General features: G+C 43.6%; 1 pseudogene; it reads left to right on the plus strand.

Annotated features, from left to right (window-relative positions):
* The first annotated feature begins 528 nt into the window (after positions 1 to 528).
* Positions 529 to 23107, plus strand: LOC130149515 (casein kinase I-like; annotated as a pseudogene).
* The last annotated feature ends 546 nt before the right edge of the window (positions 23108 to 23653 follow it).

A 23653-nucleotide genomic window follows, 5' to 3' on the forward strand; every position in this document is an offset into this window, starting at 1 on the left:
TGTTAAGTCTTTGGGTTAAGTCTTAGGGATAATCTTATAGTTAAGTCTTAGGGTTAAGAATTAGTGTTAAGTCTTAAGGTTAAGTCTTCGTGCTAAGTCTTAGGGTTAAGTGTTAAGTTTAAGTCTTAAGACTTAACGCTAAGACTCAACCTTAAGAATTAACTTTAAGACTTAACCCTAAGACTTTACCCTAGGACTTAACCTTAATACTTAACCCTAAGACTCAACCTTAAGACTTAGCCTAAAGACTTAATCCTAAAACTTAACTCTTAGACTTAACCCTAAAACTCAACCTTAAAACTTAACCTTAAGACTTAACCCTAAGTCTTAGTGTTTAGTCCTGCCGTCAAGACTTACGGTTAAGTCTTAAATATTAAGCTTATTGGGTTACCCTAACCCTAACGCTAACCCTAACTTAAACCTAACCCTGTCCCTCACCCTAACCCTAGCCCTAATACGCACGCGCAATAGTGTTAGTGGCAAACTAAGGGCAGCGCCTGCGCAGAATGGCCTGACGCCTTGGGGCGGGGTTTCCGGCTACGTACGCGTACGGGCTGCGCGTACGGCCCGGGGGTGGTTCTTTGCCGGCCGGCGCGGCGGTGGCGGTGCGGGGCTTTCCCGGGAGCCCGGAAGACTTTCGCGCCGGGATGTGCGGCGCCGCGCTGGGTGAGCGGTCGGGCTGAGGGCGGCCGGGGGACGGTGGGCGAGCCCGGGCGCGGCCGTCGGGCCGCGGCCGGCTGGGGGGGACGTGGCGGGCCGTCGGGCGGCCCGGCCCGGGCCCGGCGGGGCTGCCGGCGGTTCTGGTCTCCCCGGCAGTGACGGTGGTCAGCGGGCTGCTCACGGTGCTGCCTTTTTTTTTTCTCGGAGCTGCGGTACTGCCTCAGCGAGGAGGCGAGGCGGGGCGGCCCCGGTGCTCCCTTGTGGCGGCGGGGCCCGGGAGAGGGGTCGGCCCGCGGCGCCCTGCCGCCCCCCCGCCGCCTCCGGGTGCCCGGGCAGCCGCCGCAGCCGCCGCAGCTCTGCGCGGGGCTTTGTCTTTCCCCCAGCCGCCGGCCGGGGCCGTGGCAGCGGGCTGGGGCCGCAGGGGCTGCATCGGGGCCCGCGGTAACGCTGTCGCAGGGGGGCGGCTCAGGAGCCTCTGCAGCCCCTGCGAGCGGGCAAGGGGAGGAAAAGCAAGCCGGCGGCGGGATCCCCACCCCTCGCCCGCGACTGCTGATTTCTCTAAAAAGTACTGCAAAGGGCAAGCGTTTAACTGCCGGGGAGGGTTGGGAGGCAGCAGCTCAGGTGTCTCGCTGATCCTGTGTCGTGACAGTCAGCTCCCGTGCGGGAGCAGCCGAGGAGAAGAGGCCTTTGGATTTGCTTCCCAGTGAAACGGGGCTCTTTCTCATTCCGGATGAATACAAAGAAAAAACAATGTACGCTGACAAATCAAGGGGAGCTAAAGTGAAGGTCAGCCTAGATGTTACTTTCCACATATGCCTTGTGCTTGTGAGTCGCACTGCTGACTGGAGGGATAACTTTTGTACTTGCCGAGGGCCCACGAGGCTCCGTGTGCCCGCTGCTTCCGAGTGCTGCGCTGCTGCTTGGGCAATAATTGGACTGTAATGCCAATGCCACTTGTTAGCCTTTCTCCAGAAGTTATAAAAGCAGAATGAGCATTAAGAATCTGATTACCTTTTAACTAAATTCAAAACAAAGTTGCGGGATGAAGTGACTGGAAGCCCTGCAAGTCTGACTGGGTATTGCTGCTGTGCATGTTATCCGCCTGTCTACCAGTCGCTCCTGCCTCTTGTTCTGTTGTGGTAATTCCTTTGGGTAATGCGTTGGGCTCTAGATGTAGTGCATCTTGACTTCCTCCTGACCCCCCCGGAGATGTTATCGGTCTTTGCCTTCCTCATGTTTCACAGGGCGTGGGAAGGCCAGAGAGACTGGAAGCCTCGGCTGTTGTGTGCGGAGAAGCTGTCAGCCTTCTAAGAGAGCATGTAGCCAGCAAGCGCATCGTGGTGCTTCGGTACCGAGCTGATACCACAGGCCTCCATCTTTTTGTGAAAAGGGATCACAAGGAAATGTGCTGATGTTGAAGGGGGAAAAGTGGTGGGGGAAGAGGTAGGAGGCAGCTTTTAGCCACTTCTAGGCTTAACTCCTGTGTTCCTGAGAATGGTTCTGGGCTTTGAGGGGTTTGCTTTTGGCTTTTTGCCTTAAGTGCCTTTTCTTGGGAGCGTTACTTGGGTAACGCTTTCTTGGAAGTTGGAAACAGTCCTTTTGGACACCAAACCAAACCCCATACCTGGGAGGGCCATTTAGTGTGCTGCACCTTGCGTTTTATTCCCTGTCAATCACTTGGCCCTAGCTGTACACGCTCTCCCAGTTTGGCACGTTCTTATCCTGTTGGCTGAAAGATTCTGTCTTTTCATTTCCTCAGCTTGTCAGAGGCCATAACACTTGTGTGTTCATAGACCACTTTCCTTGCTCGCTGCTTTCAGATTTGAGCGTCGATGCCATGGATGTAACAGGAGAGCAGCAGCAGGACGTAGAGCACAAGCCGTTTAAACAACATTTGGATAAAGCTGCCAATCGTGTGACTCCAGAAACAGAGAGACATGGTAAGATGCTATTCTGCCATTCTTGGATGGATGCTCTCATATCCTTTCCATCACTGTGTGCCTGCTATGAGATTTGTGGGAACAAGGGACGGCTGAATTCACAGCGTTTTAAACACCACAAACTCCTGAAGAGTTTATAGGACACAAATCTATTACACTGGCAGATCAGACAAGCTCCTCTGTGTGTGTGTGTATATATACATATTATACTTGGTACTTTTGCGAGGCAAGTCCCTCTGAAATTGGGACAAGGACTCATTGATGCATTTCAGGAGCAAAGCTGCTGCGTGAACAGGCTTTTCCTACTAGAAATCAAGCAGCTGCTCTGGCAGAACTTGATTTTGGTTGCATCTTTAAATCCTAGGAGGCTGACAAATCGGACGAGCTGGTTAAAGAGCCTCTTTCCAGGGAAGGCTCCACTGACTTGACCCTTAAGCCTAAATTTGCGTCTTACTATGTTTGCTTTGTGTGTGTTAATGCATACGCGATTCATAGATTTCAGTTGGTTGATCAGTTACAAGTTGGAGTAAGTGGTCCTTGGCTACATAAACCTCTCCTCTGCATTTTTTTACATGTTATGACTTACTGTTGTACTTCAGTACAAACCGGGAATGATTCTGGTAGTGTTGCAATCTAACAGTAATGCTGTCCTGACTTTGCAGTCTGCGTGTCTTCAGAACCTTTGGTCACTATAGAGTATGAGCAAATGCCTCTTGCTTGCTTGAAGCTGGTACGTGGGACAACACTGCCAGTCCTGATGTGAGAGGAGACTTCTGGGAACAGGGTGTGTGTTGGGATGTGAAGTCAGTACCATCAGATCTGGATTTTCCAACACCTGTGTCAACAACAAGATGTCTGAGAGGTCCCAGACCACTGAATTTGCCAGAGGGGCTAGCAGGTCCATTGAGCCTTGCGTCTTAATTCTGATTTCCTGAGCTGTGGCTTGTTTGGAGTATCAAGATTAAGAGCTGGAAACACTTCAGATCTTTTTCATCAAGGTGAGCTAAGTGTTGTCTTCTAGCTCCTATGGTACTGGCTTGAGTAGTGTTCCCAGTTGTCAGTGCTGCATGTTGTACCTGCGTGAGCACCCGATCTTCCATGTCTGCCCACCAGTGCTGAAATACCTCTTCCTAGGCATCCATCCTAACGCAGCCTCTCCCTCCACTCTCACCCACATATACATTTTTGGTCAGGCATCCCAGGGTAGAGAAACTGTCTTCTGTTAACTAGAGTTGTAACTCCTTTGCTGAAGTGCCCTCGTGTGTTCCATCCTTTGATGCTCCACTACTCTACCAAGGAAAGTGCAGGCTTCTTTCAGACCTTGTTCCCTGCTTCTCCCAAGGTGTGTGCCATGTTGTCACATGAAGGGGGGGGTGGGGGAGCAGTACACAGTCCTCTCAACCCAAGGTGTTTGATCTGTCTGTTAGCGCCCCAGGAAAGCAGAGACCCTTGTTCCCAACCAATCTGTCAGCATCCAAATACAGGGACCCTTCACTGAAAAGTCCCACTGGATCGAAGGGCAATTTGACTGTAGCAGCATTAGGGGGACCCCTCAGCGGGTCTTCCCACTTTGTTTGAATGTGTTACCCGCTGCCGGCAACTGCCAGCACCCACAAAGGACTCACACCAACAGTTCACGGAATAACACTCTTTATTAATAGGAAATTGTGACAAATCAAGGTTCGTGATTGCCAATGATAGGGCCTGTCTGCAAAAACAAGCTTTGAATTATATACAACTAAACTACATACAAGTAAATTATAGCTAATAACAGCTAGCATGAGTTAGTTATTTAGTATGCATAAAACAAAGTTCTTACCTGATAGGTGTCCCTATGGGGGAGAAGACCGGTTCAGCCCATCGACGGATCCCAGTTCTGATGGAGTCTTCCCTAATTTCTCCCTTCATCTGTCCACTTTTATACTTCATAGTACATTGCATATTCATTCATCATACACAGGATTAGTTACAAGTTTCTGGCTTCTAATACAAATTAGTACGTATCCCCAGATAGCACTGCTGAAGTTCTCTGCTAACTACACATGCTCCTCAGGCGGGGTTTTGCTCTCCTTTGGGGGGGCTGTTTGAGTTGGAGGTTGTGATCTCCCACTAAGAATAAGGTAATTGTCTTTGTCTTATTTTCAACTAATTTTCTGTTGATGTCAGTGGATTGCAACACCTTATCATCCCGTTTCCTATCTTGAAGGTTTCTTGCTGCATAACTCTCAATAACAGCATTGTTTTCATACCTGTTCTTTGTTTCTCATCCTCCCCAAGGCTGACTACCTTGGTGAGAAGTCCCTGCATAACAACTGTAGAGAGTGAGTCAGCTTGACCTAGCTTTGTGAACACTGAATCAGAGTTGGGTAATCGGGGAGTTCAGACAATCCCCCCCCACCACCTTTGGACTTACTTCAGTCCAGGACCAGTCCATTCCCATCACATTTAGGCGGAGCTTGAGTGACTTTAGTCATGCATATTGTTGTTACTAACTGATGTTGTGTGCCCAGTGAGGTGTAGTAGTACCTTGGAGGCAGGCAGCTTTGAGGTGGAGGTGTGCGTTAGTATTACAGTGGGATTATTTCAGCTGAGGAAAGTAATTTCACCATAACGGTTGGCTCAGCCACAGACATCTGGATTCTTCGTGTGACAACTGGTGTGCAGCTTATCAGCTGTGTGGTGCTGTCTGGTTCCCTTTCCTGCAGGGAGCGCGACAGGCTGGCTGTGGTGTCTCCACTCCGCACCGTCCTCTGTCACCGCTATCTATGTGCGCTGAGCTGCTGCTTAGGGAACTGTGGTGATACAGATTCTGTGCATGCCAACCATCCTGAAGGCCATAGCTGTATTTTACCCTAAAAAAGCTTTCCGCAACGCTACGCTTCTTTTAGGATGCAATTTTCTCAAATTCCCGCCCCCCCCCCCCCCCCCCCCCCCAGGTGATTTTCCCACACACCTGCAGGCAGCAGGACTAATGTCATCTCCTTTTGCCCGCTTGGGCTTGGGCTAAAATCCCTTCCCTGACTATTCTTTAGCTTTTACAGCCTTTGAGCCTTCCCTTGGGCCTGGTTGATAGTCCTTTGCCATTTCAGCCTGTTCACAGCCAGCGTGAGTCTAGGTACAGACTATCTCAAGGAATTTCAGTTACACCATAAACCTGCTTTTCTGTAAATTATTTTTAGCATTTTAATTGCTTTCAAAGGGAACTACGGGAAATCCTGTCTGCATGGTGGCCTAGCATAAGCAATGATGGAAAGGTGCATCAGATGTGACCTCCGTGTCAGCTCAGTGTGCCTCAGACAGACTGCATTTGGCACTCTGTGGCGTGCTGCGCAGCTCCAGAAATTAATGCTAGGGAAAAAATGGGCAAAAATAATAGTCATGTAGAAACATGAGTTAGGAATAAATGCTATAAATTGGGTATTTCTGTTGATTGAGGCAGTTGATCTTGCTTTGGATCTTTGGGGTGTGAACTTGATGCTGAACAGCTCGTTTTTCATTTGACATGCCTTGAGTTATTTTCCAAGAGATAGAAGAGAAGCTTATGAAATAGAATAGGTTATTGAGTCTTCCTAAAACGCTCACAACGATTATGTAAAAAGCCAAAGTGAAGGATGATGGAATAAAATTCTGTGCTTTATAAGTAAATACAGTACACTTAAACCTGATCTCCGTGCAGAGTCCTAGTTATTTCTGTTTTTAAAATCCAAAAGAAGTTTAGGAAGTCTTAGAGGTTAGTATTGTGGGAAGTAAATGGCTCTTCCACAAAAAATTCCATGTAAGCAAGGCTTTTTAGAACCAATTTCAAAAAGAATTGTTCAACTACAGCCAGTTAGCAGTTTAATGTTGAAATGTATGCTTGCTCTCCTATAAAGCAGTATTTCATTTGCATTTCAGTGCTTTGAGTCATGACAAATTTGGGAAGAGCCTGAGGGAAACCTTTCATCCTGCGATACAGAAGGTAGGAGGTGACTTCTTTTTTTTGTTTGGTTGTGGCTTTTTATTATTTTCTGGAAAAATAAGTCATTACGTATAAATGCTAGTGGTTTGTTTCTTTCAGTAGCAGGATAATAATGAGGAGTAGGGTTACAGTTACAAAAGAAGCTGTCTTTATCAGTTGAACTGGCTACTTTGAAATTAAACCACTATAAGAGTACGTTACAGGGGGTTTTGTGCTGTCTTCAGTACCGGTGTGCTAAAGATATTTTTTATAGGATTTATTGGCTCTTGAAGAGCAAGAGGTAAATGTAAACTTTTCACTCCTAGCACTCACTTGGTGATGTATAACGACTTAGATAGCAATTGCTTATTGCAGTAAAAAAATGTGGCATTTCTGTGCAACACATGAGATCAAAAATCATTTTAGGCACCGGCATAATATATCATATTAATAGATGACCAACTTAGTAATATCATAAAATTCATAACCTATGATCAAAAGTAAATTATTAGGTATATGCTACTTGAGGATGTAATGGAGCTGGTATGAAGTGTATACTCCTGTGTGTAGGACATACACAAAAGATGTATATAAAAGTCCTTAGAGGAAACATTATTTTAGGTCTTTTGTTTGATTGTCTGTTTGTCCTGTAATATTTGGTTTTATTTCTCAGGGACCTGTGAATTTTAAATTTGGAGTCCTTTACGCTAAGGATGGGCAGCTTACAGATGATGAAATGTTTGGCGATGGTGAGTTTTTCACCTTTTCCTTGGCTGAAGGTTGCATAAAATATTGAGCTTCCTTGTGAGTACAAACATTCGCAGTTGTGACCCTCTTAGAATTCATCTTGGGAGCCTTGAAGATTTGTATATAAATCAAATTGTTATACTGAATGAACTGTTTCTTTTTCTCTAGTGGGCGTTCCCACAATTAAGTGGTGTGGAGCTGAAGGGGATTACAATGTAATGGTGATGGAGCCGTTTGGACCAAGTATTGAAGATCTCTTCAGTTTTTGTTCAAGGAAATTTAGTCTCGAGACAGTCCTATTACTCGCTGACCAAATGGTAGGAAACTGCTTTGTTGATACAATGGTGCAGTATGTTGGAATATTAAGATTCCTCAAGAGACCAGAACCAAATACGTTGTTTCTGTAATTTAGAGGTGAATAGGCCTGTATCATTAAAGGAAAGACTCAAAATTGGTTTTCTCTTAAATACAAAGTGCCCCATCTAAAGTGATTACAAAGTCTTCATTGATTTTTAAAAAGCAGACTTGCGCTGTTTGCAAACAGTCTGTTGCACTGCTCAAAGACAAAAGAAGTTCGCCCGAGAAAGTTTTTGGAAACAAATGTAAAATAGACACGGGGAAAGAGCTGGAGAGGTTTATGTGTTGTCTATTGAATTATGTTCTCTTTAATGCCCTTACATTTTACAATAAAAAGTTTCATTACCTCTTTTAGTGTTAAAGACAATGTTGCTAGTGTTTTTATATGGAAAAAAGTGTATGCCTAGTCTGTCGAGTGATACTTTTTTTCTTTCCACTTTATCTAGACTAGTTGAATTGAATACATTCACTCTAAGAACTTCATCCACCGAGTTGTGAAGCCAGACAACTTCATAATGGGCCTTGGGAAGAAAGGCAATCTTGTCTACATAATAGACTCTGGATTAGCAAAGAAGTATCGAGACGCTCGAACTCACCAACATATTCCATATCGTGAAAATAAAAACTTAACAGGAACTGCCTGTTATGAATCCATCAACACACATCTTGGAATCGGTGAGCTGGAGAAAGCAGTAAATAGAAACTTTAGTAGTGTCGATGCACATAATTTTAGCACAAGTAGATGTTGCTTTAATGAGGCATAGAAGACGGTCCTTACTTATGGCACTTAACAGTGCAGTGTGCTTGGCCTCTTATCTCTTGATGGGGTGGGATTTGGTCAGATTGTAATTCTCGGGAATTAACACATTTTTTTTAATACTTGCAAGGGTGATAGGTTTTTTCTTGTACTGGATGAGTTTATCATGGGCATAGTAACTCTCAACTATCTCTTGTTTTTCAGAGGGTTTTTATGAGTCTTGTTGCACAGTCTTTTGTTTTTCTAGTACTCTTAATGAGTCCACTTTTTTATACTGTTGTAGAGCAATCTTGCAGAGATGACTTGGAGTCCTTGGGATATGTACTGATGTATTTTAACCTGGGCTCCCTCCCCTGGCAGGGACTGAAAGCAGCAACAAAGAGGCAGAAATAGGAACGTGTCAGTGAAAAGAAAATGTCTACACCCGTTGAGGTTTTGTGTAAAGGATATTCCTGTAAGTTACTTTCCCGTGGCACTAGGCTTACATGTTCGTGTTTTAGTGGGATTTCTTTTTGCTTTACACTGAATTCTACTAGTCTTTTTACTTGTGTTTCTCTCTCTTTTTTTTCTTTTTTTTTTTTTTTTTTGTAAATTCCCCCAACCCTGCATGATTAGGCGTGTCTGTGATAAAGATACTGTGCTTTCAAGACCAGGATCTTTCTGTTCATAGACCATTTCTAATTATCCTTTGTCCTAACTATTAGTAAACAATCATTGAGGTGCCCTCAGTTCATAGGGTAGCTTAGTACATCTGATTTGCACTGTGTTGTGTGTGCATGTGTTGGTGTTGGCTGGATAACTCTTGACAGCAAATAGCATTTTGAGAAACTACCCATTTCTTCATATGGGTGGGTACTGTTTCTTGAATTAATTGGATTGCAGTCAGATGCACCTATTGCAGTTGTTTCACTTGAGAATTGTCATTCCAGGTTCATGTAGTTTGGCCTCCTGATGGTCAGCATCTGTGAGAGGTGTAAGAAACCCTCCTATATCCTAGCATCGTGCTTCAAACCTTTTCTGTTTCTCAGTTTGGTATTTACGCCACAGTAATAATGAGGTGGTTTTAAGCCCTGCAAAATGGTACTTAAATCGATTTTAAAACTTGTTAATGTTAGCTGCCATCAGGGAATATTGCTGATCTTTGTAAAAAGGGTGCTGTCTCTGTTCTGTCCACACTCTTGGCTTCAGCAGCTAGGTATGACAATGAGAGCTATGGTTTCTGTCATGGTTGTGTGAAAACTTACTGTCTTTGATCTGTTTCAGCTGTCCTTTCATAGGTATTCCTTTACATTCATTAACTGTGCTTTTTCTCTGGGGTTAACAGGCAGTAAAGACATAATCAACTTTTCTTGTGCTCTTTGTTAGAATTTCTTTCTTAACGTAAATTACTAATATATCATTTCAGCCAGAAAGACTTGAGCTCGTTAGAGAAAATTTGCTTTTAATTTTCCCGGTTCTTGCTTACTCCGTAGCAGGCGAGATGGCTCATATTGTTGCAAGTTTTCATAGCTTGTGCTCTTACTATCTTCATAATGTTAAAGTAATTCTTCCATAATCAAAACGCATCCTTAGATGTTAACCGGGTTACCAATTAAAGTTACGGTTTTCCCATTATCTTTATACCTTGTTCTTAGTCAGGAAAACCTCAAGTATCCGGGTCACGTGGCAAGGTTATCAAGGAGAATTTTGATTGGCTAAGTGTAAGACTATAGAAAATCATTCATACCGCTTCTTACCAGAACAGTAAAGAACAGCAGCTGTTTGTCCATACCCGTTCCAAGTGTGTTAGTTTCCTTGGTAAGTCTTAAGTAAATACGCTGCTGCTGTTCCTGTTTCAGGAAGCGTTTAGACCATACTCCTGGTAGAAAGCAAAGTTTGCTATGCAGATCTACTGATGTCTTATGTTAAGGACTACGTTTTTTATTTATAATTTGATAAATCAGTTTTGTTTTACTTGGATGCCTTCGTTTGCTAAGGCAATGCTGCATTTGCAATCCCCAGCTTTCGTCATCTAGAGGAAGGGCTACTGCCTGTTGAACTCTGGGCAATGGAGATTTGCAGAAGTTACTCGGAGAAATAATGAAAGCTGTGTACTTCTAGGTAGAGTTCTTAAAGATGACTCCGCATTTTTATCTTTTTTTTTAAAAAAAAAAAATGAGTTCCGATTAGTTCGGTCTGAAACTGAGAACTAAGTCTGGGAATGTAGCTAATAGGAATGAAAATTCTCTTATGGAAAATACGTCCCTCCCAGAGAAATTTAGTACTCGGGAAAATGGTAATTGGTAAGGATAGCAAAGTGTCATGTATATTCCCCACCTCCAAGGTATTGTCCAGGCAGTACCTAAATTATTCTCATTAGAAAGACTAGCGCTTTGTAACACTAATGAGGGTTTATTGGAGTATCAGCTAGCATGTCTACAAAATGGTTCATGAAACTTCAGTGTTGATAAGGAAATTATGTAAATTCGATGTGTCACATTATTTGGTAGTTCTCCTGATTATATGGAAGCGAATGCAACAGCTACAAACCTGCAAGTTGTGAGATGTTTGACAGTGATAAATGTTAGAGTTGAGCAGTCAGGTAAAGCCTATTCGAATAAAACGTGTGTTACTGCAGTACTCCAAAAACTGATCAGGATGATGAAGTGGAGCCCATTGTCTCGTATACGGGAACTGTATCTGTGGTAAGCGATGACTGAGGAGGCTTTAGGTGTAATGGTGGAGGGGTTGGTGTGATGTCATAACAAAAGGAGTAACTTCATCCTTGAATCTATGTATGGTATAGTAATGAACAGAAATTGAGACATGATTTCATGTCATTAATGAGACAGATGCTGGAATATTATGCTTAGTTCAGTTCTCAGAATCCTAAGTTCTTGGAAAACGGTATGTAACACAGAGAAGAGGCATAAAAGTTGAGCTTGGGAAAACAGGTTGTACAATGCAAGAGTTTCAAATCAGCGTCTTTCAAGTTTGTCTGAAAGGTAAGAGATCGTCTTAAGTTAGTTGGTGTAGTATTTTATAAATTGATTTTAACAGGAACTGACATTTATGCAAAAGACATATGTGAAGAACCTATTGCTTACTACTAAAACCATTCACATTTTAAAAAAAGTGAAACTGAGATCTAAGTGAAGGCAGTTAGCCACTGAAACAACTTCTTTTAGAACATCTGTCCCCTTTGCTTTTGCATCAAAACTGGATTTATTTCTAGGTGGTGTATTCAGGTCTAAATTAAGCCTAAGTTGCAGGTCTCTGAACTACAGCGCAGAGAACCCCTCCATAGACAGCATTCTCAAACGAGAAATAAATGCACGTATGATTTTGTTACATATACAAACACATAACGTTAGGCATTACATGTTGGTGATGTGGTAATGTGATGGCTATTTAACAATGATCCTTTCTCATCAGGAGAAACAGGATTTCTCTTGTTTGGAGATAGACACAGCTTTGAGGTCAACCCATGTCTTCAGACAGCTTACATTTTTCTGGACTCTTCAACTTCAGCAATGGCAATGAATCTAAAAAGTAAGCATCATATCTTTCCCTTTTCACATAGGCAAATACGATTTCTAAAAAACACAGAAACAACCAAAGGAAAGCAAAGCCAGATACCGTTAATGATATTCACAGAGGAGGAATGTCTCACTTAGTCCTCAGAGCAGACTTTAGGGGACAGAAACAGCAAACAATTGTTACCAGTATTTATCCTAGCTAGTGCTAGCCAAGTGGGAACACCTCATTCTGTAAGAGTACTTGGTGATACCAAGGGTCTGCTAAATGGCATTTTTGGTTCCTCCTTTCATCCAATTCAGCCACCATAATTCAGAAAAAACTGCTCAGCTGTTTCTCTTTCTCAGCATTTATTATTGATTCCATTCCTATAATAAACTTTGCCGTCTGAGAGAATGGCTGCAGTATCCATTTTTACTCGCTAGATGGCAGCAGCGCTCCAGCCAAACTAAGGGCAGCGCCTGCGCAGAATGGCCTGACGCCTTGGGGCGGGGTTTCCGGCTACGTACGCGTACGGGCTGCGCGTACGGCCCGGGGGTGGTTCTTTGCCGGCCGGCGCGGCGGTGGCGGTGCGGGGCTTTCCCGGGAGCCCGGAAGACTTTCGCGCCGGGATGTGCGGCGCCGCGCTGGGTGAGCGGTCGGGCTGAGGGCGGCCGGGGGACGGTGGGCGAGCCCGGGCGCGGCCGTCGGGCCGCGGCCGGCTGGGGGGGACGTGGCGGGCCGTCGGGCGGCCCGGCCCGGGCCCGGCGGGGCTGCCGGCGGTTCTGGTCTCCCCGGCAGTGACGGTGGTCAGCGGGCTGCTCACGGTGCTGCCTTTTTTTTTTCTCGGAGCTGCGGTACTGCCTCAGCGAGGAGGCGAGGCGGGGCGGCCCCGGTGCTCCCTTGTGGCGGCGGGGCCCGGGAGAGGGGTCGGCCCGCGGCGCCCTGCCGCCCCCCCGCCGCCTCCGGGTGCCCGGGCAGCCGCCGCAGCCGCCGCAGCTCTGCGCGGGGCTTTGTCTTTCCCCCAGCCGCCGGCCGGGGCCGTGGCAGCGGGCTGGGGCCGCAGGGGCTGCATCGGGGCCCGCGGTAACGCTGTCGCAGGGGGGCGGCTCAGGAGCCTCTGCAGCCCCTGCGAGCGGGCAAGGGGAGGAAAAGCAAGCCGGCGGCGGGATCCCCGCCCCTCGCCCGCGACTGCTGATTTCTCTAAAAAGTACTGCAAAGGGCAAGCGTTTAACTGCCGGGGAGGGTTGGGAGGCAGCAGCTCAGGTGTCTCGCTGATCCTGTGTCGTGACAGTCAGCTCCCGTGCGGGAGCAGCCGAGGAGAAGAGGCCTTTGGATTTGCTTCCCAGTGAAACGGGGCTCTTTCTCATTCCGGATGAATACAAAGAAAAAACAATGTACGCTGACAAATCAAGGGGAGCTAAAGTGAAGGTCAGCCTAGATGTTACTTTCCACATATGCCTTGTGCTTGTGAGTCGCACTGCTGACTGGAGGGATAACTTTTGTACTTGCCGAGGGCCCACGAGGCTCCGTGTGCCCGCTGCTTCCGAGTGCTGCGCTGCTGCTTGGGCAATAATTGGACTGTAATGCCAATGCCACTTGTTAGCCTTTCTCCAGAAGTTATAAAAGCAGAATGAGCATTAAGAATCTGATTACCTTTTAACTAAATTCAAAACAAAGTTGCGGGATGAAGTGACTGGAAGCCCTGCAAGTCTGACTGGGTATTGCTGCTGTGCATGTTATCCGCCTGTCTACCAGTCGCTCCTGCCTCTTGTTCTGTTGTGGTAATTCCTTTGGGTAATGCGTTGGGCTCTAGATGTAGTGCATCTTGACTTCCTCCTGACCCCCCCGGAGATGTTATCGGTCTTTGCCTTCCTCATGTTTCACAGGGCGTGGGAAGGCCAGAGAGACTGGAAGCCTCGGCTGTTGTGTGCGGAGAAGCTGTCAGCCTTCTAAGAGAGCATGTAGCCAGCAAGCGCATCGTGGTGCTTCGGTACCGAGCTGATACCACAGGCCTCCATCTTTTTGTGAAAAGGGATCACAAGGAAATGTGCTGATGTTGAAGGGGGAAAAGTGGTGGGGGAAGAGGTAGGAGGCAGCTTTTAGCCACTTCTAGGCTTAACTCCTGTGTTCCTGAGAATGGTTCTGGGCTTTGAGGGGTTTGCTTTTGGCTTTTTGCCTTAAGTGCGTCCTCCGTCACCACTATCCATGTGCGCTGAGCTGCTGCTTAGGGAACTGTGGTGATACAGATTCTGTGCATGCCAACCATCCTGAAGGCCATAGCTGTATTTTACCCTAAAAATGCTTTCCGTAATGCTATGCTTCTTTTAGGGTGCAATTTTCTCGAATTCCCCCCCACCTCGAGGTGATTTTCCCACACACCTGCAGGCAGCAGGACTAATGTCATCTCCTTTTGCCCGCTTGGGCTTGGGCTAAAATCCCTTCCCTGACTATTCTTTAGCTTTTACAGCCTTTGAGCCTTCCCTTGGGCCTGGTTGATAGTCCTTTGCCATTTCAGCCTGTTCATAGCCAGCGTGAGTCTAGGTACAGACTATCTCAAGGAATTTCAGTTACACCATAAACCTGCTTTTCTGTAAATTATTTTTAGCATTTTAATTGCTTTCAAAGGGAACTACGGGAAATCCTGTCTGCATGGTGGCCTAGCATAAGCAATGATGGAAAGGTGCATCAGATGTGACCTCCGTGTCAGCTCAGTGTGCCTCAGACAGACTGCATTTGGCACTCTGTGGCGTGCTGCGCAGCTCCAGAAATTAATGCTAGGGAAAAAATGGGCAAAAATAATAGTCATGTAGAAACATGAGTTAGGAAGAAATGCTATACATTGCCAGACTGTCACAGAACAGGGTGATTCCTGTAAGCCATTTGGTGGTTCTTTAGTCTTCAGTTTCTACCTTGGTTTTGCTCATCCTCTCCTTTTACTGTGGTTTTACTCTTGATGACAATATCATTAATATCTACCTTACTATATTTAAGTGCCCTTAGCACAGAGGAACCCAAACAAAGCTAATTTCTGTTTGTTTTAAAATTTATTTTCTGGGAAGTTTTGCACCTCCTTACTTGCCACCGTATTGTACACAAATTAACATTGTCTCAGTTTTCTTAACCACATGTCTTTACAATAGTATTATGTCTGAATGAATTACAACTGCTTGTATAGACCTGGAAGGGGTAAGAAAGAATGAGGGAGAAGGTAGTACATTACCTTCTCATTTAAGCTGAAAGGAGTCTTTGTTCGCAAAATGGTTTCATCTATGTTCAGGTCCAAAGAATCAGTTATTTGCTTAAAAATGGACCTAGAGGAAATAATTTAAACTATACTTAGGTGACACCAAACTCATAACTGGTGGCTGCAATGCAGGAAAGGAACATTGGAGTTCTCTGATGATTATCTTTATATGTCAGCTCAAAATACAAAAATAGCCAAAAAAAGCCAATAGAGAGCTGGACATTTCAAGAGGACCACTGAGGAGAAAAAAAAATAAGAAAACCCCCACCATGTAAATAAATCTACAGCAATAGAAAACCTCATCTGCAATCAGATAAAAGCATTGTGTGCTCACACCTTCGATGCTGTGTGTGGTTCTGTTGCCCAGCCTCAGCCCATCCCCATCCTCCGGAGATGCCTGATGCCCAAGGCTGGGGCTGCCCCCACTGCTGTAGGCGATCATGGAGGCGGGCAGTGTCAGAAGGTTCAAAAAATGAATGGGTAGGGTTTTAGGTGTCAGGCTGAGAGGTACCAGTAGGAATGTGATGTCCCTATCATTGCTAACCCAGTGACAGTGGATGCTGAGGGCTGCCAGGGGGTGCCCTGCAGACAGCAGCCAAGCTGGTGTGCTCCCCTACTGCTAGAGACAGAGTGGTTCCTTCAGTGGGTCACTGATTTGCCCACCACACATTTGCTCTGCTTTTGTGAAGGGACAGAGGGGTATCACATCCACTCCAGAAACTCCAGCAAATCTGGAAGAATCTTATGTCAAAACAGCTGATAGTTGTGGTCTTATCTATGGCATTCAATCCTGCCCTTGGTAGTGCAGGTTCAGGAGTTCTTGCTGCCTGCCATTGGTCCACCGTTGCCTCAGTCGTCAAGTTGTTCACATTCAACAGCTCCACTGCTTCATGTTGCACCTTCATCCAGATGTGCTGAGGAACCCACAGTGGCCTCAGACTCCTAGCTGCAGCATGACAGTGAACTTCCCAAGTAGCAAAGAGTTATTTCAACCACATCTCTCTTTTGTGCTTCTTCTGAGAGCAGAAGCAGATGACGCCTCATGAGAAGAGGCACTCTGCTGCTTTTTTACACCTCGTGCTGACATTATTCTGGAGAAGTGCATTGTAATGGCTCCCTGGTCTGAAGAGTGACCATATCTTTCCTTTAATTTCCTGGCTGACATTAGTACCAGTTCTGCCTTCCTCTTTACCCTACAGTTTATAAGCCTGAAGGACCAGAAAATAAAAATCCTCCATCACTGTACTTCTCTTCCTCTCAGAAAGGAACAAACACCGTAAGAGTAATAAGGCGTTCTCACACACATTGCCTGCACAGCACAAGCATGTCAGAGAATCCCAGAACTCCTTAAGTTACACAGAATGTGACAGTTTGATGCTGTCCCTCCACCTCAACTGCAAAGTTCTTTTCCGTATGTCATGACAATTATGTGAACGTGAAAAAAGGGGACAATCACCATTAGATAACCTTTCAAATTGCCTCATTTAATCAGCTCCTATTGCTGATCACTTAAAAACATTTGGACTACCTTCTCTTTTTGTTGTTTTTTTTCTTTGGGTTTGGTTTTTTTGTTTTGTTTTTTTTTTTTTTTCAGAAAATCAGCTGTGATATTTTCCACATAAAGCAGCAGCAGAGTGGAAGCGTTGCCTGTGGTATTCTTGGTCGGTATGTGCACTGGCCACCAGCTCACTTGGAGCCAGCCTGCTGGCTGGGCTAATGGGATTTCCAGACCTGTCTCCACTCCATACGGTTGCTGTTCCTCACATACACTCAGAGCTCCCAGAAAGCATGCCAGAGAAGGGGTTGCCCTTCAGACAAGCTGATTAGAAAAGGAGTTTAGAGGAGGAAGATGAATCTGTACTTCCCCAGTCTTTAAATGAAGGCAGTGCCCTCTCCATCCCCAGGACCGTCCTTTCCCAGCCTAAGCATAGTGAGTCAATGCTCTCAGTTTCAGCACTGAAGCTGTCATTTGATAGTGGCTTGGGCAGTGCAATCAGTTGACCCCTAGAATGCATTCCCTGTGCCAGACTTGGGATTTGAAACTGTGCATATCAGGCTGACCACATGCCAATCCACTCTTGGTATGAAGATGCAGCCAGAAACTAAAAAATACAAGTTTGTGAGGGTTTGCAAGTATGAGAAACAGAAAACAGCAGAGGAGGTATTGATTTTTCTGCATTACTTTCAAAAAATTCATAAAGTTCTACATGCTTACTCTAATGTATCTTTTAGCATATTAAATAACTATATTCCTGGAAATTGAAGTCAGACAATATTGGTTATTAAATGATAGTCAAAATAAACTTCAAAATCTGAATCTTATACCAAATTCAAGGGGCATTTTACATTTCTGCCAGTGGCACAAATATATGTCTTTGGATGTATTCCTTTATGCCTCCTAAACATTAGATATAGGTCTAACCAACTGCTGTCCTCACTTACCACACAGCCTTACAAAAAGTAATGACATGGTGATGGCTGGTGCTTTATTCCTTCAGCAACCATGGACTCTTCAAACACAGCTGAATATCACCTAGTTGTATTGACACACCAACACAAAGGAAACAAATCACTGTTTCTATACTATATAGAAACATTAGTTTCTATATAGTCACATTAAGTGACTATATTCAACATTAAGTCATGATCTTCCAGAAGCACAATCTACATATTCCACAAATAGTAGGCTGACTCAAACTCATTGACATTATCTATCAGCAAAAGAGTGGCAAAGGACCTCAATACTTTATGAACATGTTACTTCTGTAGATATGAAGCAAAAAAGCGCATTTGTAGCATGCAAAGGGCCTTGGTAACTGGCTGAAAGTCTACTTGTATAATTTTTCATGTTAACTGCATCACAAATTATGGCTGATGCTTCTGCTGCAGCCTATACCCTTTGCATGAAATAGTGCCAAAATATCAAAAAGACCCACATTTTCTTTCTAATGGGTTCTGTTCAACTGCAGCTTCCCAAAAATGTTAACTCTGCAGGGTTTCTTCTCTCTAATTTTGCAGTGACAGATGCAAATAAAGAAACATATTCCCAGTTGTGGTCATTGTTATTTGTTTAGATTATTAGAACTTAAATAGTTATTTCAAAAAGAATGTTTGTGAAAAAAGTGATAACAAAATACCCTTTAGTAATATTAAATATAAGGAAGCACTAACATGAGAAATCCTTACTTACTTGCCTTTTAAAAGCTTTTTTTACTTTTCAAGGATTATTTAATTTTTTAAAGGCAATAGATACCTACAACCTCTCCTCAGCTTTATAACATTAAAGATTTCATGCGAAGAATGATGGGGTCCTAGAAGCAAATAAGGTGGTATTTTTGTCCATGAACAAATGCACACAATGGATTTTCTACTACATAAACTGTGGCCATAGCAAAGGTTTTGGTGGAACTAGGGAAAAGCATTTGACAAAGTTTTTTCTCAAAATCTCGAGTGTCTTCTAGTCATTCAGGGGCTCCACATTCTCATATGTACATTTCTTCATGACTTTTCAACATATGTAAAAAACCCTGTATCATATATCTGGATCTGCTCTGCACTCTTTTCACAGATCAGCGTCTCTTCTGAAGTCTCAGTCTCTAGAACTGAAAATTATTTTCCAGCTTAGGTCACACTAGCTCTGAGGATATCAAAATATTAATTTTTCTATCTCATATATAATAGTTTTATGTATTGGCACTTTTTTGGAGTAAGATCACATTTTTGATGTGTTGACACGAAATTTTTTTTTTTTCAATATGTAACATACATACATATATATATATATGTAGGTGGATGTCAAATTACATTAATTAGCCTCATGTTAGACAGGAAAGATAAATTTCCTTATTTGCGTGGTGCTGATGACAGTATTTCTACATAGTGCTGTACTTTGAAGATAGTCTAATAGGGGTCCTTAAACTATGGCCCAGGGGTCCTTAATCCGGCCCCCGGTATTTACAGAACCCCCCTGCCGGGGGTTGGGGGGGGGAACCAAGCAGCCCCAGACGGCTTCCTGCCACTGCATCTGCGCGCCGGCCCCCTGGTTAAAAAGTTTGAGGACCCCTGGTCTAATTAGTCTGGACATTTTTACCTGCAGACTCAGTGGGCAGGTGGGTGAGTGGATCAGAGAATAAGTGAAATTTCCTTCAGCAGACATTTTTCACAGTGAAACATGTCAGGATTGACCTGGCTATGTTTGACACTACCTCAGGGGAGACTGAAAGTGATAATAAATCCTGAGCTCTTCATGTCTTTAAACCTCGCTTGTGGTGATTTGGCCACAAAGTGGCTATAATTTAGTTGTCACTTCTCAGCCTTTTCATATTAAGAAGACTGTGCCGTTTGTAACACATCTGGGGCCAGTTGACCTCGATGTCACGTTAAGGGAGATGAAGTTTAGGCAAGAAAAACAGACTTTTGAAGAAGATAAGGACACAGACCTTTACAAGGCAATGTAACACAGTTATGAAATATGATGCAATGCTGAAATGATTATTGGAATTTTTCCTGAAAATCTGTCAATATACATGAAATGCTACAGACATGACGGTAGCATTGAATCAGATGGGCTTCATTTAGTTTTGTAGCTGTGACAGATTTCAGCTAAGAATCCCTCTGTGCCTTCGGAAAGTATGTCAAGGTATATCCCAGCATATCGCATCTCCGTGCATTGACCATGTGACCTACTTTAATTTTGGCCTTTTACATCTATAATGAAAATACATCTAACCGCTATGTTTACAATGTCTGTACAGTGCATGGCGTTCTGTTCAATCCTTTTCACACAGGGAAACTGGACCGCCTGAGGCACACTTGACCTGAGAATCAAGGGAAGGACTGACATGGTCTCGGGTATGATTACAGTTCTAAGGGCAAGATGTAGGCATCTAGCTCCCTGTATGGAAATGGAACCCTCAAAGTAACCCTCAAATGGAACCCTGAGAAAGGAACCCTCAAAGCTTGCATCATTGGAATCAAACATTCAAGAAACATGATGGGGGAAACAGAGGCATCGGCAGATGGCAGCTTTCTTGACCCAACCACTAGATGAAAAGCAAATGTATCAAGAGCTCTGACGTCAAATGGCAGGCATCTTTCCAAGAGAAATTCTGTCAGAACTTAATATAAATCAAAAGACAGATTGTGAATCTTTTTATTGGCAATTGCACTTGTTCATGAAGATAAATTAATAGGGAGCAAAAAGGTAAGCCAAAAGGCATCTTTATTTTGCAGACCTTGCCTTGCAGCTCTGGAATTTCCTGGACTGACAATTGTAAAGAAAATCCAGGAATGGTACGTCCACATTTGATTAGCTGCAAAGAAAATTAAATTGCCATCACAAGAAGTGCTTCCTAAGTAGATATTTAGGTGGAATTTGAGACAAAGGAAAGCATGGGGAAAAGGTTCATTTCAACCAGCTTTGCATTTCTCTAACACCGGTCACAGCCCGGACGTTAACATGAAGGAAATTTAGAGCTTTTCTAGACTACTTATGCCTTTGGATGGCTTTCTCTGAGTTTTATGGTGGCATATAGTTCGGCCAGGAATGTAAATTGTGATCTTGGGTTCAAAAACTCTCTGGAGACTTTTCCAGACTGTCGCTGCTATGACAATTGGAAAGCAGACAAGTCGTTCAGTAACAACAGTCCGAGGGACAGTCTGTCCTCAAAATCACTGCTGCAAATGCAACTTTATTTGCCCAAGCCTAGATTGTTTCTCCAAGAAGGAGCTGACAGAACTCACAGACAGCAGATAAAAACTACAGCTAGTACGTCAAAAATTATCTTGAAGAAGGCAAAATTTATTGCTATTTGAATGTCTAGTCAAGCCTGGCAGTTTTAAAGTACCTGAAGAAAAAATAAAATAAAATGGTTACGTAGTTTTCCTAGCACTGCAGGACAAATATTCTTGAGTCCACATTTTTTCTATTCAAAATGATATCACTAAACAAAATCTAGTAAAGAACTAATAGACAGGTACTGCCAAAGAGACGTTTATCTTTTCCTCAGAGGGATAGCCTCCCAAGGTGTCCCCCTCTCTCTCTCTCTCTCCTTTGACTACAGAATCAGAAATCTGCAGAGGAAACCTGAATTTAGGCAATGCACTTCAGGTCTGAGATGCATTTTTAGACCATTTATACTAGAAACTGCTGATGAAAACACATCATAACATTGCCTTCATGCTTACATGTCCTGCATATACCTGTGTTATCACTCATGGGTTACATTTGAGTTGACAGTGTCATTGTTGCACCTGCTTGGTTCTGTGGGAGAATTTTTTTTCTTCATCTATTCTAAACAAACAGAAGCATTTGTATAAAGGTTTTATTTTTACCTGGTTTTCCCAGGTATTTTGTTTTCATCCTAAATTATTTATTTTTTCTGTTTTACAGAAACGAAACCTCAAATTTGGAAAAATGCATAATGCTTGTAATTAAAAATTCTTGGGTTTAGGAGATCATTGCTCTTGAGGAAAATCTCAAACTCTGCAACAAACTCCTGAGTATGGAGACCTAAAACAGAAAATACCTATTGTCTAAAGAATGAGTGTTTATGAAAAATCACAGAACTAGAGAAAAGTTAAGAAAAACTTGATATAACCATTCAGGAAATACTGTTAGACCTATAAATTGGAGTATTATTATCATCGCATTTCTTATTATTATCTTATTCTTATTTATGAATAATAAATCTGTGTTATAGCTAAAAATGTCCTGGTGAAATTTCATCAGCTGAGAATATGCTATGATTAATTTAATTCAATATAATTTTAAATAATAAGTTTGCTGGGCAGACTTAGTAGAAAAATCTGTGGTGTTTTAACACACAGCATTAAAAACAGAAACAAGATTTGCAAAGATTTCAGAATATGCATCTTCCTCATTATAAGGGAATATCACATAGATGCATCCTAATTTTAATTACAGACTTTCATCAGGAAGGTCACTATATTTTAGGTGCTTGACATAAAGATGTAAAAAAGAAAAAATGGGGACTACTTGGTTACTTCATCTACCCAAACACCAAAACAAGGTGTTTTCTACAAAATAATCTTTGTGCCCATGACACTTTTGTGTGAGTTCATCTGGAGTCCTTCAGGTGGGTATGAACATTTCCTAGGTCTTACCCACCTCTTCAACAACATGAGGAACTGCAGTAAATGACACTGACTTAGCTGGGCCGACAACGCAAGACTTGATTCACAGAAAATAACATAGTTTGTGGCTGCCTCTTTTGCTTGTTGAGGAATGATGAAGTTCACAACAGCAGTGTCTGAATTATGATCAAGGGCCCTTGCTGAGAGGAACAGGCAAGTTTGTATTTTTTGGAACTGCTCCCTGGAGCTTTAACATTCTTCACAGTTTCTTAGGCATTTTTACATTAGTTGTGAAATATGTTCGCCACGTATGTTTGGTAGCTTTGTAATTTTTAACTTTAGCACCTGTGATTCTCATGAGGGCTGGAAATCTATTAATGTGATATGCTTTTCTGGTACAGACAGTTTCCACCAGAATGGGTCAGATGCTCCCAGTCAGCCACAGGTGATAATAAAAGCTCCTGTCTGTTGATGCTGAGACAAGGGGAGCCAGTGGGAAGCAAACTTTGGCTTGGATGGCATGGTGGGTGAAGGGGGACTCAGTCTCGGGTACACAGGTCAGTTAACTCCTCTGTACTTTTATTTGTTTGATATAAGCACCTAGAGAACAGATACAAAACTGCAGAAAAATCAAGAGAGAAGGCAGATCAAGGAAAAGACAGCGGTGTTTTCTCCAGAATGAAGAATGTGTTCCTCTTCACTACTACCATCATTAACACTGAAAGTGAATGATTCGTGAAACGCAGCAATGACAATGCTGGTCTTCCCTATGGTTTGTGTGTACACTTCTCTTGCTTTAAATTCCACTTCATCTTCCCAAGTCTGTATATAAAACATGTTGTAAAAGAAATGCTTCTCACCTGCACAGTTAACAGTGTTGCTAAACGTTTAGAGGGAAAAGAACACCATAGGATACTTACACATTTACATACCTACCCACATGAATCCTACTCAGAGGTGTCTAAGTCTACACTGGTACTGCAGTCTTGACCTCTTGGCTATTCAAAACCAGAAGATGCTGAAATGCATCACACTTCCCTTCCAGCCTGCTCAGCCAGGAAATGGTGTGCGCACAGGTCTCAGCTCAAGCATCACGTAGGCGTGCAGATGGGGCATACACAGAAGACCAGGAGCCATAGCCCAAACAAGGAATAGGCTAATTTTTCCTGAGCCTAGATATCAATTTCTGCATTTGAACTGTTTTCCAGACCTCAAACACGGCAATGCTGACATACCTATTTCCTTTTGAGGCTGCAGCCTTCAATAGCCCACACCCTCCTGAGATTAACAGAAATATAATTAACATCCTAATTACACAGATAGGAAAGTGAGGTGCAAAACTAAGGCTGCTGTTCTCTAAATCCTTCAGGCATTTGACATTCAGCTGGCAGGAATAAAACTGACAGACTGTTATACCC

This window comes from Falco biarmicus, chromosome 5 (genome assembly GCF_023638135.1).
Source record: "Falco biarmicus isolate bFalBia1 chromosome 5, bFalBia1.pri, whole genome shotgun sequence".
Taxonomy (NCBI): Eukaryota; Metazoa; Chordata; class Aves; order Falconiformes; family Falconidae; genus Falco; species Falco biarmicus.